We start from the raw sequence: 17,994 nt of genomic DNA, 5'->3' as shown, positions 1-17,994 counted from the left end.
TGGTGTGGATTAGGATCAGCTTTGAGTTGACTATAGTCCACGCTGAGTTGACTCACTCATCCCCCGTTCTCTCCCCCCTCAGTCCTCCTGCTAGCATCTTATCAGCCATTGATACTGCCAGCTGGATTAGAGGGGCAGCCATTGCTTTGACCGCTCTTGCCTTGCAACTCTGTGGCTGGTGAAATAACCAACCGCGGCTGAGGAAATAACCAATGGTGCCCTCCACAACACAATAACCAATGGTCATTCAGATAGCTAACTCTGCACAGTGTTGGTTATTTGTGATGGTTGTTTCAGCCAAATAACCAACTGTTGGTTAAAAAAAACCTCCCTCTGCACAACACAATAACCCATGGTGGGTTAAATAACCAACCATCAACTATTTAAACCACAATTGGTTATCATGTTGTCTGAAGCCAGACACATTTACTTTAATGGTTTTTCTTGCTTCTGTTCTTTTAACTTCCCAAATTTAACCTAAGTTTGTTTCACCTGATATACAGATGTGAAAAATAATAATTGACTTTTAACTAAAACATTTGCCCTAATTGTTTTATTATATAACTAGCTGTACCCTGCCACGCGTTGCTGTTGCTCAGTCTGGTTAAATTGAAAAGAAAGAAAAGACAAAGCGGATGTTTCTAATATGTTTAATTTCACAATGCTTGTGGATATACAATATTTTTAGTTGTTCCATTGTCTGTGTAGATATAGAGATTGTCGGGTTTGCCGACTCTAGAACACGCAACATATAATTGTCCATGTGAGAAGCAATCTGTGTCTAGATCTAAACCGCACAATTCTAAAGATTGGCCCTGAGCTTTGTTGATGGTGATTGCAAACGCCAATCGAATGGGGAATTGCAATCTCTTAAATTGAAATGGCATATCTGTTGGAATCATAGGAATGCGAGGAATGAGGACATCTTCACCTTTGAAAGGTCCTGTCAAGATTGATCTCCGACTATAACAATTGCCACTTCGTCTATAGTTGGAGCATTGAATCTTCGCACATGTTCTCCAGCAGGCGTTTTGTCAGCATGAATAACAATCTTGTGTGTATCAGATGGCATCATGTCAATTGCTGTTTTGAACAAATGTACTAAATTGTTTTTTTCGTGAAGTAGCTGTTGCAGTTTTGAAACGATGGACCTTTTTATGCCGGTATAAATTCCGCAGTGTGCATTCAATTCATCATTGCCATCACCAATGAAATACATTTGTAGGAATTTATGTTGACTATCTTGAAACGGAAGGAAGGAGCCGGCTTTATGATAAATTTGTCCTTTGACTTTGAAAGTTGGCATAAATGGAGCTGTGATGATTTCTGCGCTGAACGACGACATTTGGAAGCATGAGTTGTATTTCCTGATGTTAGATAGGAAATGCTTTGATTCTGCAGTATATCCGGCAAGCAAAGTTTGTAATGGCTCTGGTGGTTCTCCAAGTTGAGGCAGTTTAATTTTTCCAGCAGCGCAACACATTCCTTTTGTTTCTCCATTAAATTTAAGAGCCTTGCAAGAGCCTTCAGTCATAGTGCCGATGAGAACATGCCACCTCAAACTATAATCATCAGCTGGGTTGTACCGGAATGCAAGGCGATTGTAATCGTGTGATTGTTTACCACGGAGTCGTGTTTGACGCTGATGTGTTGTTTCTCGTTGACGTCTTTCAGCCACTCTCAGCCTGTCGCGTTCATTCTGTTGAGAACAAAGCAGATCTGAAGCTGTAGAATGCGATTGCCGTGCTCGCAACCGTGCATCCTCAAGTCTGGCTGAACATTGCTTGGCTGGTTCCTTGGCACGTATTTGAGGCATTCTTTTTCTTTTTTTCTCGTTTGCTGATGCCCGTTCTTCCTCAGTCTGATTTGCAATTTCTCGTCGCAGTGCTTCCGCTCTGCGAGTACGACGACCTAAGTGTGATCTTCTGCGAGGCATTATTTGGATGAAGTAAAGCAGATTGTTTAGTTTTTTTAAAAGGATGTTTTTACGGTGAGGAGGTTAGTGGAAACTCCTGGCAGTTACCTTTCTTCAGAACGTGTAACTGTCACAGGTGTGACATCTATATTCACTCAGCCAATTGTGAGAGAACATGCAAATAGGAGAGGAGGCAGAGGCAGCGGATTGGCCTACTGGTTGGCGATATCACAATGATCAGCAGGACTGGTTTTGAGGAGGCCTATTTCTTCAATTTTAAGACAAACTTTTGACCCCATATAGAACATAGTTACGTAACAACGCTCACATATTCGAATGCAACGTTGTGTCAAAATTTCAAAGCAATCGGTGAAGAACTTTTGGAGATATAACGTTTGTTTCGAACGAACATTTACATTTTTATTTATATAGATAACACGTATGTTCTCCACATAGATGACCCATTGTCTTTTAAATTCTTTTGAAAATTCACAAATATCTTATTTAGGACTAATTAATCCCTGCATTCCAGTTTCTACGAATTGTTAATACTCCTTGTTAAAATCATCTATCTTCTTAATCTCTTTACTTAAATGCTGAGATTGACTTATATTTGCTGCATATATACTTCATACCATTGAAAGAAAAAATAACTTCAGAACAACCTATACTGAAAATATCATCATCATACAATTTCTCCTTTATGTAAACTTAAATCTTGAAGTGACAAAGATTGTGTTATGCTTAGTTTTAGTTATTGTACATGTAGCACAAGATTGTGAAGAGCACAGTACTCTCACTTTTGTTCTCACTGCAGTTAAGGTGCAATCCTATGCATGTTTACACAGGAAAAAAGCCCTAAAACTCCCCGCATTCCTCAGTCAGCATGGCTGGCTGGGTTATGCTGGAAGTTGAAGGGCTTTTTTCTGTCTAAACATGTATAAGATTACACCCTTAATCTGTTTGCCTCACATATGATCCCAAATCACAACGGTTGTTTTCCAATAATAGTCTCCAGTCCTGACCTAGACTGATTTTGCCAAGTTTGGTTTTCCCTTTTAGACATGTTCTATTGTGTGTTCTGCTTTTTAGAAGTACCGTAGTAGGGCATAGTTCAAAAGCTGAGAAGTGAAGCACGTACATTTGATTAATGCTAATGTTGACATCTCTGCTGATCCATATCTTTTATGTGCAGGAGCTCACATATTGGTTAAACCATGCACTTTAGCAATTGTACTATGTTATGTAAAGCCACTCAAACACCAACTGATGTGGAAAGGCAAGGTAAGTAAGCACCGTCCTTGTGTCACTTACTCTTCAAAAGCAGCTTCGGACGGTTTCAAAGACAATGCATTTCAATTGTGTGAAAAGTGTGCTTAGACCGAGTATGGTGATCACTTGCATATGTATTTCATTGCTTGTATGTATGGTGCCCATGTGATGGGGAGGCTTCCACCAATCTAAGCGTGTCTATTTTTACTGGTTCCATAGCACTGCTGCCCAATCCACCACCCAAAGTGACGGTACAATTAGTGTTCAAAGATAATAGTTTGTGAGACTTCCTGCCCCCCTCCAAACTTAAACAAACAAAAGAAAGGGTCTGAAGGGCCATGCATCTTTCAAAGTAAACCTGCCCATGATAATATTTTAAAATGACACTTTTTAAAATATCAAAAATCACTTGAGCCTGGGGCAATCTCAAATAGGTGCTATGACGATCACGCATCTCCATTTCACCATAGCATTCTGTTGCAACGATGAACTGAATGCCGGAGAGAATCATATTTCAACAGCGACCTCCAAATGTAGTTTGAGTGTTGAGCTCTCAGTAATGGTAGCACTGGAGGGAAAATCTCTGCACACAGCAGAAGTGCACCAAGTATGCCATCTTTTCCCAAAGAATGCAACAGCAGTATAATTCTTGTTTCTTAGCTTTGACTTGGCACCAGAGGTGCCTTAGTGTAAGCATTTCATACATTTCCATCACAGAGCAAGCCATTTTAATCTTTCTGCAACCTTCTCACAATGACCTCAGCATTTCAAACAAAAATAAGGTGGCCTTTGCCTTCACACCCTTCTCAACTGAGCAGAAGTGATCCACTGGTGGTGATTTGCTACTGCAGAAGGCCCCAGGAACACTCTCGTCCCTGGAAATAGTTGTCAAAGAATATCAACATCCCTCACAGGGCAAGGTTTCCTCATACTGGTCAGCAATGGTCCTTGCTGTGTCTTGGCACTCCTTCTGCAGCAAGGAGGAGGTATGCAGATGGCTAAAAGGTCACCAAATGCTGCCTCCCAGAACTCAGATGCCCCAGCTGCACTGCTGTTGATGGCCATCTGGAAATAGGTCTTCTGCCTTTGTTAAAATAATGCAAGAGAATGGAAGGTCTAAATTTCAGGCACTAATGAATTCTAAAGGCAGAATGAGAGTGAGAGAAATAGGGAGGAGTAATACTAGGTTTGATACATAGAGAAAACCTGAGGAATGAAAAGAATGTAAAGGATCAAAGTCAGAGAGCAGTAAAGAAAGGTGTAGGAGGGTTACTGAGGGAAGACATCTGAAAACTCACAAAGTTTGAAATGGATACAGTAGGGGAATGGAAGCTAGTGAAGAGAATAAGAGGAGGAGAGATAGGATCAAAGTGATGAGTAAAGAAGAGCCAGTGCAGAATTAAGAATGCTAAGAAAGAGAGATGAGTGATAGGTATTCTAGGAAGAAGAGCATTGCCATAAGTGAATATAGAAAGGATTAGAAAATGAAACACAGTTTGATCAGTTTCAGATTAGAGAAATGTCCAAATTGGCTGACACTATACATGTTGGTAGCCATGTTCCTTCAAATAGGGAAAAAACTCGGCATGCCTCATGGCTGCTCTACGCATAAATAGGGCAGATCTTAAAGACATGGGGCTACTACCATCACATGTAGTTTGGACCTTAAAAATATCAAGTTAGAAACAGTGACATAATGTTTTTTTTAAAAAAAAAGTCAGAGAGATTAGAACCAGAACCTGGAAGAAACAAGTCCATGAAACTCAAGCTGTTCTAAAAAGAAATAATCCACAGTGGTAAAAGTGCAGGAAAGAGCAAGCAAGAGCAAACCTGGCCGTGGACCTTCGCTTTTAAAAGATGAGTGATATATGTCCAGGCTGCTTTAGTAGAATGTCAGGTATGGAAAGCAGATTCATAATGGCCAAGAAGCAAGATAGCAGATGGGAAATCAAGGCACTAGTTGAACACTCCAAGAATTTAGACACAAAGATGAGAGAGATTCATAATGGTAGTAAGCCAGCAGAGAGGGATGCTGGGAAGGCAGAAACATATCAAAGCAGGATGAAACAAGGCAGCAGAGGAGAAAGACAGAAAAAGGATTGATCAACTGGAGATTTCTGAAGGTATTTCTGAAGGTATGATTAATAAAAGCAAAGCAGCAGAATTAGTTGTCATCCATGATAACTGGAAGGGAAGGAAGGATGGATGGATTTGAACTCATTAAGAAAAGAAGAGAGAAGCATGGGGAGGTGATAGATAAATAAGAGCTACACAAATGTTAAAAGGAGAGAACAGATGCTCCAGATAGAATTCAAATGATGATAAAGAATACAAATGACTAAAAGGAGGCAGGTAGTGGCAATAGGAAAAGGAGGAGACTCACCTCACCACTGTGGTCAGCAAGTGTGGGGGGAGGGGCTGGGCGAGAAAGGAGCAAAAGAATGGGCCAAGAGAATATGCGAGTCAGTAAGCAAGGGCCTCCAATGTGTAAGTAAGGGCCTCCAAGACAGCCAGGCCACGAAGGAATGTGGTTTTATTTATGGAGGACTGGCAATTTCAGAGGACATGTAAGAAAAATGAGTCTGTGCATGGAACAGAAGTTAATTCCATGTTACACTCAGGCAATAAAAGGAGTAGCACTTGGGCTGGGAGAGAAGTCGCCATCTGCTAAGAGCAACATGTGAAGAAAAGGAAGGAATGCAGAAGAAACAACGGTGCTCTGAAAAAAGAAGAGAAAGGAAGAAACACCCCAGGCCAGAGAACAATTGTGAAGCTCCAAAGCTAGAAAGCAAGAATATGCAAGATTTCAACACTGGTGATCAAGCACACATCTAATGAATTGGGGTGGGGGGAGAGTAAAGTGACTCACTTCCGGTGGTGTTGTCTCTCCCACCCACCTGTGATGATGCCAACACAGTTGCACCCAGGTTGAAGAGTGTTGTCTTTGGCTCTGGGCCATTTCCATGTGATGAATTTAAAAGAAACTACAGAGATCCCTTTCAGTTACACCGAGAATTTCTTAGTCCAAAGGCACTGGTTTTATTTATTTTATTTATTTATTTATTACATTTTTATACCGCCCAATAGCCGAAGCTCTCTGGTGTCCCTCAACAGTACATGCTATACACATAGCGAGCGCATTGGGCAATCCATAGATCACATACTCTGCTAAATCCATTGCCTTCCTCTGACGTGGGTTGCTTCCACATTAGAGATCTTTAGCACTGCTGAGGCGTTCTTTTCCACAGTCATCTGGAAGTGGAATTAAAATTAAATTAAGATGCACTTCTGTAATTGTCTAGCAATGCTCTTCCCCATGGAGATGTTTCTCTAATCTTTCCTCAGAAGTAAGTCGTGTTCAGTAAAGGCCCAATAGGAATCAAAAGATGCCTGCTTGATTGTTCTGTCCCTTTTATTACTTCTTGTTGAGTGTGGCAGTGAAATTACTAATAAATTGCTCACTGTCCCTTGAATAGTCTCTCTTAATTGTCCCTTACTGTCAGTTCCTGTTCCTTTGAAAGGGCTGGATTTTTAATTACTGATTTCATCTTGTTATGTTTTTTCTTTTCATTTTTATATAGGAAAATAGCCCTACTCCAAGGCAATATTCTTCAGTAATCCCACTGCCATGGTCAGCAGGAAGAAATAAAAGACAGTAGGAAATTTTCAGAGGAGCCTTGAAAAACCTCAGTAGTGCTTCCTCTGCCACATGGACAGGGTGGTAATGAAGTTGCATCGTCATCATCATCACTTTAAATCTCCACATATTCGATCTGGGAAAAAGAGAGAAGACAACACAGAAAAAACTGGAAAGCAATGATTTGTCACTGATATTATCTGGATTCTCCATAAAGAGTGAGTGAACAAAGAATGGCAATTCCAGAAAGAAAGGACTAGTGTGGAAGCAGTCATGGTAGCTCCATTAAACATAGAGGGGTTTCCCACATATACAGTTAAGATGGAATTTCATAACAGTATCATATATAAGGAAAAATATACAGGGAGACAAGAATTATCAACACATACAAATATACATATATAGATGCTTAGGTCTTGCTGACTTAGGTCTTGCTCTTCCGCTCACTCAGATTCTGAAATGGTTAGCGTACTTCCTTAAAAATCTGAAATGTGGCACATGCCCAGTGGAAAGCACCCCAATTTCTAGAAAAAATCAGAATACAGATCATTGCAACTTTTCTCTCTTAAAACCATAGGCGTGCGCAGCACATTTTATCTAGGGTGTGTATGCAGGGAATTTTTTTAAGGCAAACGTTTATTGAATACTCAGTCATAAAGGACATTATTTTTATTCATTCATTTATTAAACACTGTAGTTACTGATGTTTGGCTTGCCTGATTGCGGGAGGGCCACTGCAGGCGGTGGTGAGGGAATGAGGAGACGCTCCTGAAGTCCCAGCATTGGTGGGGCTTTGTGATGACACTGGCCAAAGTTGGGACTTATGAGGTAATATTAGCCTTCAGGTTCCTCCTGCTGGCCTCTTTGAAGAGCAGCTCCCAACAGAGAGGCTCCCAGCAGAAGGACTCCGTTTCACTTCTGCTGCCAGGAGCAATGGCACCCTCTCAGAGGCAGCGGTTCTTTGGTGTGGCGGCAGAGCAGCTGGACGGTAGCCAGAGGACAGTTCCTGCTGCGTCTGGATCCCCCTCTGGATACCTACTCAATGGCCCCCTCAACTCAGTGCTTATTGTTTGAGATATTGGTGTGTGCCTGGGCACACCCAGCACACCCGTGGCACACACCTATGCTTAAAATATGTACACAAACAGTATCCCTAACTATAACTTCCAAATTACAGAAAACAATTTAATTTAGTATATGTGAACTGCCCAGGGAGCGCCGGCTATTGGGTGGTATAGAAATGTAATAAATAAATAATAAATATTTATATATCTCTCAAAATGAAGATAAGCCTCGTGTGGCGCAGAGCGGTAAAGCAGAAGTTTCTGCAGCTGAAACTCTCCCCACAGCCTGAGTTTGATCCCAGCGGAAGCTGGTTTCAGGCAGCCGGCTCGGGTCGACTCAGCCTTCCATCCTCCCGAGGTCAGTAAAATGAATACCCAGTTAGCTGGGGGAAAGGTAATAATGGCCGGGGAAGGCAACGGCAAACCACCCCACTATATAAGGCCTGCCAAGAAAACGTCAGCGAAAGCTGGCGTCCCTCCAAGAGTCAGTAATGACTCAGTGCTTGCACCAGAGGTTCCTTTCCTTCCTTTCCAAAATGAAGGCATGAATTATACCCCCAAATGGTTAAATGTGGAATATAGTGCACATATAGCCTAAGACATTTCTAGTAATCAAAGATTGAAGTTTGTATATCCCTCCCTTAAAATGGGGAAGCTTAACATAAACCCCCAAACAGTTAAGCTACTGCCACACTGTCTGGGTTTGGACTAATGTGGAGGTGAAAGAACCCATTGTGGGTTCTTCCTCTGCCTGTGTTGCATGCATGATTGTAATTTGCATACTTACCCGTGATACAGCACAGGTTGCCATGTAAGCGTGTGCACAATGGGGGTGGCTTCTTACCCAGACCATAACCCATGGCTTGTAGCAGGGGTTTTGGGATGGGTGAGAAGTCACACCTGCCATATCACATGTTGGGTTTGGACAACATGGCAACCTGCATCTCAAATAATTATGCAAATTGAGGTCTTGTTCATGGCACACAAGTGGGGGAAGAACACCCCCACAACAGTCTGGATGCAGCCACTAGCTAAACCAATTAGCCTGGGTTTGTTTCACTATGTTTTTGTGGTTATAAATTGTATGTTTTTGTGATTTCAAATTTTTGTATATTGTTTTTAGGTGTTTTTATCCTATGTAAACCGCCCAGAGAGCCTCGGCTATGGGGTGGTATACAAATGTAAATAATAATAATAATAATAATAATAATAATAATAATAATAAACGAATATTTGGTAGACATACCCCAAATCACTGAGTGTTAGAAAAGTCTGAAAAGAGGCCATTTTTAATTTTTAATATATATTTTTACATCTGTCGCAAGGGAGGACAGGATGTTTTATCTCATAGTAAAGGATGGGTTGATTGGCTTCACTGTCCCTTCACGCTCTTGCATCAGTCTTGAGGGGCATTTCCAATAGTTGGAATGTGTATGGATACTTAATTTATTAACACATGCATGCCCATGCACATACGTTAATTCAGTTGATGAAGCTGGCTTCAGAGCCTCAGTCCATTTATCCCAGCATGGTCTAGTCACACTGACTGAGACTATCCAGGTTCCCATCACTGCTTTCTTAATATCCTTTTACCTGGAAATGACTGGCAATTCACTTGGGAGCTTCTGCATGCAAAGCATGTGCTCCACAGCCAAGCTATGGTCCCTCCCCTAATTCCACAGATCATCTTTGCCTAGCCCACTTGCATTTTGCAAGCACAGATACCTACCCTTGTTCCTTGTTTGGATACCTAATGGTATCCAATAGGATATTTACTATGCACTGAGCAAAGTGGGATTTACTTCTGAGTCAACATACATAGGATTATGCTGCAGATCTTGGAGATCTGCCATTGCTGGGGATTCTGCCATCAAATATTATAACTCCTATTAAGTAGGACCACATCAAAATGTTAAGCTCTCTCAGATCTCAGTCCTCCCCTCTCTCCCCAACCCCCACCAATAGTGATGCCCTAGCTGCAGAGGATGTAGTGCACGACAAAACATTCCAGGACCCAATTGTATGGGTGACTCTTTCCCTGCTGGTGGGTTTCCCTTTTTGTAAAGGTTCCTTTGGGGCGGGGGGGGAATCATAGAATCGCAGAGTTGGAAGGGGCCTACAAGGCCATCGAGTCCAACTCCCTGCTCAATGCAGGAATCCATCCTACAGCATCCCTGACAGATGGTTGTCCAGCTGCCTCATGAAGGCCTCTAGTGTGGGAGAGCCCACAACCTCCCTAGGTAACTGGTTCCATTGTCGTACTGCTCTAACAGTCAGGAAGTTTTTCCTGATGTCCAGCCAACATGCTACCACTATTCAAGCTGAACCTAGTCTGAAAATCTCTAGGCTGTCTGGCTCTGTTTTTATTTAAGATGGCAGTGGGTCCTACTGACAAGGACTCCTCCATTAAGCCCAATACTAGATATAATAAAAAAGATTCTTTAAAATATATTTTGATTAACAAGTTAAACCTTCAGTAACATTTTGGGTAAGTGCAATCTTATGGTCCACTCATTCCAGCAGGAGGGTCATAGGATACTGACCCTTTACTCTCCCAGATGTTATAGAACCTAACAAAAGCTTGTGAAATATCCTTAGAACACAAAGACTAGCTTAACAAACATGCAGACAAGTACATGAAAAAGATTTTAGTGAGAAATTCCAGAGTAATACCATTTTTGAATTAATGAAGCCAACTGTCAATGTATATAATGTAAATTTATTTACTAATAGGGATTTCACATAGGAAAAAACGGAAGGCAACAAAAATCACACGCAGCTATTTACATAAAAGTAAACTGTCAATCTAATGGAGGTAGTTATATTTTACCTGCTTGAGTCTGCAGTTATAGAGCATGTGCAGAGAGTTTTGTTTTGTTTTTTGTTGCAAAGAAAGAAGGTCCAACAGAGCATTAGTCTCTTGCAGAGCATTTTGGGTCACCTGGTTCACAGAAGAAACAATGACAACGAGGGCTCTTCCCCACATATTTATGGGAATTTGAGACCAGAGGGTGAAATAAATGGTCAAGGGAGCCAATTAGAAATTTACTTGGAAGGATATTTATTTATTTATTTATTTATTACATTTTTATACCGCCCAACAGCCAAAGCTCTCTGGGCGGTTCACAAAAATTAAAACCATAAAAAAAAACCAACAGGTTAAAAGCACAAATACAAAATACAGTATAAAAAGCACAACCAGGATAAAACCATGCAGCAAAATTGATATAAGATTAAAATACAGAGTTAGAACAGTAAAATTTAAATTTAAGTTAAAATTAAGTGTTAAAATACTGAGAGAATAAAAAGGTCTTCAGCTGGCAGTTCCACCCAGGGCTGGCCTTAGGGGTGGGTGAGCTGGGTGGTCAACCTGGGGTGCCAAGCTGAACTGAGGGAGGTGTCAGTGGCTACGACGTTTGAACATGCCGTCTGCAGTGAGCTAGGGTGGCAAAAACCAAGGCTCTGTAACCTCCCCCCCACCCAAGTTCTACAGATTGTTTGGGTACTAACTACAAAAACGATCTTCCGTCAGTTAGCTTTAAAGTACGTGTCTTCTTCAGTTTCCACTTTGATGTATTTGGCGCTAGGTAAAAGTCAGTGGAACACAGCTTTACTTTGAGGCAAGCACTTACCAATTCAAATGCTGTAAACACTGTAAGCACTATATAAATAATAATAAAACTGGAAGCTGTAAGAGGTCAGCTGGATACCTTTTTTATTTATAACTTTCCTTTATTATTTTTAAAGATAAAAATAATGGATATTCTAAAGTAAAGAATGCTTACCAAAAGATAGGAACTGCTACAAAACAAAACAAAATCTTAAAATTAAAACCTGTGATAGTTCTGCTGTTGCATAGTACACTGCCATGGCTTAGAATGTGGCTTTTTGAGCTTTGACTTGTAGCACAATGGCTGAGAGGTCAAAGTTTTGAGTAATGTCGTTATCAATGGTTTGGATGGCAGGTCTTCCAACCAGAAGGCCTGTGAGACTGAGCCCCAGGAAGCAGAAATAAGCTCTGCCAGTAGAGTTTTGGAATTTGGAGAAACACAAGGAGAGTTGAATGGGACCAAGTCCTCAGGAGAAACACAAACCGATCCCTTATGCCCATAAAAGAAAAAATGAAGCACATCTATTACTCTGCTTGATCCTAGGACAAGGAGTCCAAGCGAGAGTTCTCAAATGTACTCCATGCATGCAATAATTTTTGCATGTGGCCCCCAGCTTTGTATACATATCCGTGTGGGAGCAGTAGAAGGGCCACCAACATCACACCTTCACCAGGCCCCATAAACCCTCTGCAAAGCTGACCATGGGAGGCGGGGACACCAACGGCACCCCTCACCCAGGGTGCTATTTATCCTAGGGACGACCCTGATGCTATCATGCTGTATTTTTAGAGTATTAATTGTTTGTAAGTCACGCAGGGAGTTTTGGCTGTTGGATGATATAGAATTGTAATGAATGAATGATTTTGTCTTTTAAAGAAATGTTCCCCTAAAATTGCTTGAGTTATTTATGATTGTTTTGTCAGAATTTGCACCCCCAAACTGCCCTCCTCCACCACACGCATTTGAGCAAGACAGCCACCACTGAGGACACTTAAGATACACATTTCCAGTGCTTCAAGTTGACTTCTCAGACATTTATCACCGTTTCTGCTTAATGCTTATTGCATGTATATCCTACATGGGCTCATGAAAGAGTTCACATCTGACCAGGAGTTCTTCTCCTTTGTCTAGCACGGAAGACGTTGTGCTCATTACATAAGAGACATGTGTGATAGAGGGGGCCTCATGTGACTTGAAAAGAATTTCATCCATTTGCTTTTTTAGCCAACTCAATAACTTCTGGCACCAGCAATTATTGACTGGCTACACATTTGCTTAGAGGAGGTCACATGACCTTTTGACCCTACAACAGAGAAGAGGGAGACTAAAACGTAGCACTTCAAACAACATTAAAGGATCGTGGGACCAGGTGAAACATTCATAATACTAGAACTCAGGATCACCCAGTGCCTTTAGCTGGCATTAGGTTCAGGACCGACAAACGAAAGTAATTAACACAATGCATAATTAATGTATAGAATTCACTGCCATAAAAAGTGACGATGGATCTACTTTAGAGGGTGTTTTTTTTAAAGGATTAAATACATTCATGAAGGATAAGCCTATCAATGTCTATTAAGTATTACTGTTCATGCCCTGCATGTGGCATTCCTTAATGCTTTTGACTGGCTACTATTGGAAATGATCAGGCTATCTTATGGGGCCACCTCCACCCATATGCGCTTATCTGCATGTTGAGAACCTTGGATAAGGCCCTTCCAGTGACTCACCACAATCTAAAGTATGTTGGATGGGTACATGTGAGAGGACTTTGTAGTGGCACCCAGGCTTTGGAAGTAGTTGCCATAGGAAACAAAGTCCCCCCCCCCTGCCCTTTCTTTGTTTTTAGATGCCAGGTCAAGGCACTACTATTCTGTTCATGGGAGGTTTTTGACCTGTGTTGTTGTTTTACTCTTACTGGCTCTACTGCTTTATGTTGGTTTTATTGGCCTTTTATTAAGTGATAATTCATTAGTATGATGCTATTTTGGAAGCTGTCTTGCAGGATTTAGAAATGGGGAGGAGAGTGGGGATAAAAGTTCATGAAAAATCATTGGAGGCACAGGGTTGGATCCATATTTAGCCATACCTAGACTAGCTCTACTGAAATCAATGGCGATTGAGTTAGTCACGACTAATTTAAATCTGATTGATTTCAGTGGAACTAGTTCAGATATGACTAAAGATTATGAACAGTAGCTATTTAAAAACACCACCACCATTAATCCTTGTGCAATACCAAGAGGGCTGCAGGGAGAGTAACAAGAAATAAGATATTCCATGATAAAGCCATCCATCAGTGTGGATATGCCAGCCCAATGGCACCATCATTGTCCCTGACTAGATGATAAATCATTAAACTAGATCAAGGGTGGGCAACTTGTAAACCAAAACATCTCTGGGGCCACAAGTCCCATGATCCCTCACCATGCTGGCAAGGGCTGATGGGAGGTGTAGGCTAAAACATCTGGAAGATTGCAAGTTGTTCGTCCCTGAACTAAATTGTAAACTCATTTCGCACAGCTTGTCTTATGTGCAACATTAAGGGCTTTTTAAAAAGGCACTTAACAAAAAAAATATTTATATTATGCTGGCAGCTAGGATTGTTAAAATGGTTATAGCACTTAAAGTTTAATTGATAGTATTTAATCAGTGAGCAAGATCCAGTCAAGATCAAGCACATGCTTAATGTTCTGAAATTGCAATCCACGTGAACCCTAAATAAAATACTGTAAATAAATAAATTAAATAAATAACACTTCCTAACTTTGGCTGGACTGTCTCATATGACCACACTTTGTGCCTTACTTTGCCAGTGTCCAGCAGTGTCTTCCAAGCATCTGTCATCTGATTCTGCATAAAGATGGAGTCAAATGGAGTCCCTTTGTGTTGGAGAACAGAAAATGGAGGTGCCTTCCCAGTAGCATCATGAGTCATGCTGCCATGGGAATCTAGAGGGATCCCTAGAGATTCAAGGTTCTGACTGTGAGCTCTATCACACCAGCGATTTATCACGCTCTTGCTATGCCTGGTTTGTGTTTTTGCAGTGTGGTACTCGCAGGACGTTGTCCCTGTCCTGCATGCATCTTGCCTCTTCTTACTTTTCCATCTTATTTTGGAGCTGGGAAAGTCCGTTTCCTCCCTCCGTGCACAATAAAGCTGCTCCTCCGTCATGTATATTGCTGTCCTTGCGCTATATCAGAACATCCCATTTTTAGTTGGGGGCGTGTGTGTCGAAGGATGGTCTCGCTGACGGAAGAGGAGGGTGGGGCGGTTCTCCACTCAACTGCTCGACTGTGAAGGGGAAGGGAGAGAGGGCACGGAGAAGGCGAGCAAGGCCGCTGCCGTCTGTGTCTGGACTTAGTCCCATTCAACTCTATGGTTCTTACCCCTGAGTAGGCATGTCTAGGTTTCTTGACCAGAACAATGTCAGCTTCCAATTGCCATGCCAACATTGACCACCTAATTGTAATACTATCTCTTCACTTATATCATTTAATACGATCTTAGGGGAAAGCATAGAGTATTGTTTTACCGTAATTGTACAGTTTCAGGCTGCTGTACTATTGTATTTGTGCAGAAATGTATATAAAATTAACTGCATGGGGAAGGAGAACGTAGAGGGCAGGGCGGGAGATTTCATCAGCACAGTAGCGATATGGGTGAAAAGATACATGAGCTGAAATAACGCAACGATGCACAGACATGAAAGTGCCTGGCGTTAGACTCGCTGTGGAAACAGGGGGAAACAGTGGACTCAAAGGGGGGGGGGAGTAGGTGTGATGGAGGCTCTGCGTAGATCTCAGTGAAAGATGACAGCCGATTACAGTCTGAGCAACAGCTGGTCCAGTTATACTGTATTTTGATGGTGTGTAGGGACTGAACTACTGTGGTTTTAATTTTTCTGCCACACTTTGTAGCATTTTAGAAGAACTAAAATTAATATTTGTTTAACATACAATATTAAATACCACCCTTTTGTAAGCAAAAACTTGCCTTCTTTGTATCATTTATCAGCTAGTCAATGACCACGATTCTTTCCGAAGCTAAGAGGTGTTTACATCCTGGCTTACTCCTCTCCCCTCGGTCCCCCCTCCCTATCCCTCCTCCCCGCCGCCCCCACGTGAGAAGCGCCCCCCTCCCCCGGTCCCTCCGAAGCCACACTGGAACTGGAAACGCCAAACGTTTCCAAGAGGGCTGCATTTGCTTTGGTAGATCTGCAACAGCCTTGCAAGTATCTTGGATCCTTGAGATATTTTGAGACTCGGTGCGTTGCAGCCTCATGCAACTAGCAACACTTCAAAGTTTTGCATCTACTTTGGGTTGTTTGTATGTGTGTGTTTAAAGGGGAAGGACTGTAGCAGGCAATGTGGCTGTTGGCATTCTGTGTTGCGGAGCGGGGGCCAAAAAGCCACAAAGGAAGGAGACCAATAGTGAATGGCAAAAAGGAGAGCTGATAAGAAGGTGCAAAGGACCGGGGTGGAGAACGCGCCGCCGCGAGCGCGGCTGTTTGCGTTAATCAGGGTCATCAGCGGCGAGCAGGCGAGAGCGCCCCGGCCCGCCTTGGAAGCCCAATGAGTCGGCACAAGCCGTTGCTGCGGAATTAGTCTCGCTCGGCTTTTGGGGAGAAAGAGGGGAGTCCACGATGGGAGCGCCGAAGACGAGGGCAAAGAGAGCGCGAGGTGCAGGCGCGGAGGAGGAGGAAGAGGAGCAAGCGGGCAGCTAAGACGGTGCCTGCGCCGAAAGTCCGGTCCGGGTTTTATCTGCAGCCTCGGGCATCGGCAATAGCGGCGGCGGCAGCAAGAGCACGAGCAAGAGCCAGAGGCAGCCCTTTGCAATGTGGTCCGCCTGCCTCGGTACTTGCAGAACGAGGATGTAGAGGTGGGTTTTCCGAGAAGGAGCTACGGGCCAGGGATCGGGCCAGGCAGGGAGGGACGCAGGGCCAAGGGAAGAGCTGCCTTCGCCCGCTGCCTGCCGCTTTACCAACTTGTCTGCAATCCCGACTTTGCCAGCTCGGACCTCTGCCTTGTATGCCCGCCACGACCCTCCGATTCGGGCTTTGCGGCCACCCCTGATGTGCTCGGCGGGGAGTGGGCTGCCCCCAGGGCCCCTTTCTTCGCGGGGATACCTTTGGGGCAGGTGTTAAGATCATCATCATCATCACCAGCAGCAGCAGCAGCACCATTACGGTGCACGCTCCGGATTTGGATCTTTAATCCGGCTGGCGACAGCGCGCGCGTAACACGCACACACGGACTGCCCGGAGTGGCGGCGGCGGCGGCAGCAGCTCCATTCCTCCCCCTTCCTGGCTGCTGCTGATCCCCGTTTTGCTCCGGATCGCGCGCTCTCTGGTAGGTGCAAGAGTCTGAAAAGGCCTCCGCTGGTGGCTAAATATGCAGATGCGGTGAGGGGAGGAGGGAAAGTCTCGCGGAAAAGTTTGCTGCGGTGAAATAATTTCCTTCCCCCTCCGGGGCTGCCGAGCGGCTGGCGCAGGTCCGCTGGCTCCCCTCCACCTTCTCCGCCGCCTGCCTCCCTCCGTCCCTCCCTGCCCGCCTGCCTTCCTTCCGGGGAGGTGTCGCCGCCGCTGCAGCAGCCGCCGCCGCCACGCCGGTCTCAGATCAGTGGCTCCAGACAAAAAGCGAGGGGGGATTCGGGGTGTGCGTGCCGCGTGCGAGGCTCGGCAGCGCCAGCGGCGAAAGAGCAGCCTCGGGAGGCGCCCGGAGAAGGCGGCCGCGCTCCCCCCCCGCTCCGGAATCCCCCCAAGCCAACCCGGGGCAGAGACCTGAGCGCCGTTCCCGAGAAGCGGCCGGAGGTGGGCGCCGAGTCCTGTGAGTGGGGCTCCGAGGGCGGCTCGGGCGAGTCCTGGCTTGCTGGACGTTGTTTCGGGGGTGCGCGCGTGTGCCTGGGTCGGGGTGGGTGCGTGGTTGGGTCGGGGCGCGCGCTCGGCGAGGAGCTGCTGAGCAAAGTTTTGTTTGGAAGGCTCGCCGCCGCCCCTGGAATAGGGCGACAGATGCCAGTTCCCAGGGCGCAGGATGGATTGCGGGGGTCTCCTGCCCTCCCTCCCCCGCCCCCTCTCCCTCGCTGGCCGCAGCGTTGGAGATCGAGAGAGCCCCCCCTCCGCCGCCGCCCCCTGGGCCGCCTAATCGGTGGTGCGTTTCCCAGGTTACAGCGGTGGTGTCTGCAGGCGGGCGGGCGCGCGGGCGGTGGAGGCTGCTGGGTCTGGCTGACCCTCCGCGCCGCGCCTGCTCCACTGGTGTGAGCAGGCGGCGGATTAGAGCGGCGCCCGGGCCGCGAGCGGAGCCACTGCAGCGGACGTCAGCGGCCTCGCCTCGGCCTTTCCCCGCGAGGGGCCGCTGGGCAGTGGGCGAGCGAGCCGGGCGGGCTCGTCCTTGCCTGCCGCCCGCAGCGCCGGGCTCCCGATGATGACCGTGCCCCAACAGGCACGGGCGGCGGAGGGACTTGTTGGCAGCCGAGTTTCCTCTTTTCCTTTTGGGG

General features: G+C 44.7%; 1 protein-coding gene across 2 annotated transcripts in view; it reads left to right on the top strand.

The window, feature by feature from the left end:
• Positions 1-16,328: 16,328 nt before the first annotated feature.
• Positions 16,329-17,994, top strand: part of CXXC5 (CXXC finger protein 5) — a 113,053-nt gene continuing 111,387 nt past the window's right edge. The window contains exon 1 of one of the 2 annotated variants that reach the window (XM_063130158.1): positions 16,329-16,380. The gene's annotated coding sequence lies outside the window, so the exon portion shown is untranslated. The remainder of the gene's footprint in view (positions 16,381-17,994) is intronic. The other variant, XM_063130159.1, reaches the window with a different exon arrangement.

The sequence above is a fragment of the Elgaria multicarinata genome, chromosome 7 (genome assembly GCF_023053635.1).
Source record: "Elgaria multicarinata webbii isolate HBS135686 ecotype San Diego chromosome 7, rElgMul1.1.pri, whole genome shotgun sequence".
In the NCBI taxonomy this organism is placed as follows: Eukaryota; Metazoa; Chordata; class Lepidosauria; order Squamata; family Anguidae; genus Elgaria; species Elgaria multicarinata.
Note: the sequence above shows the minus strand (reverse complement) of the source record. Positions and strands in the feature narration are given on the sequence as shown.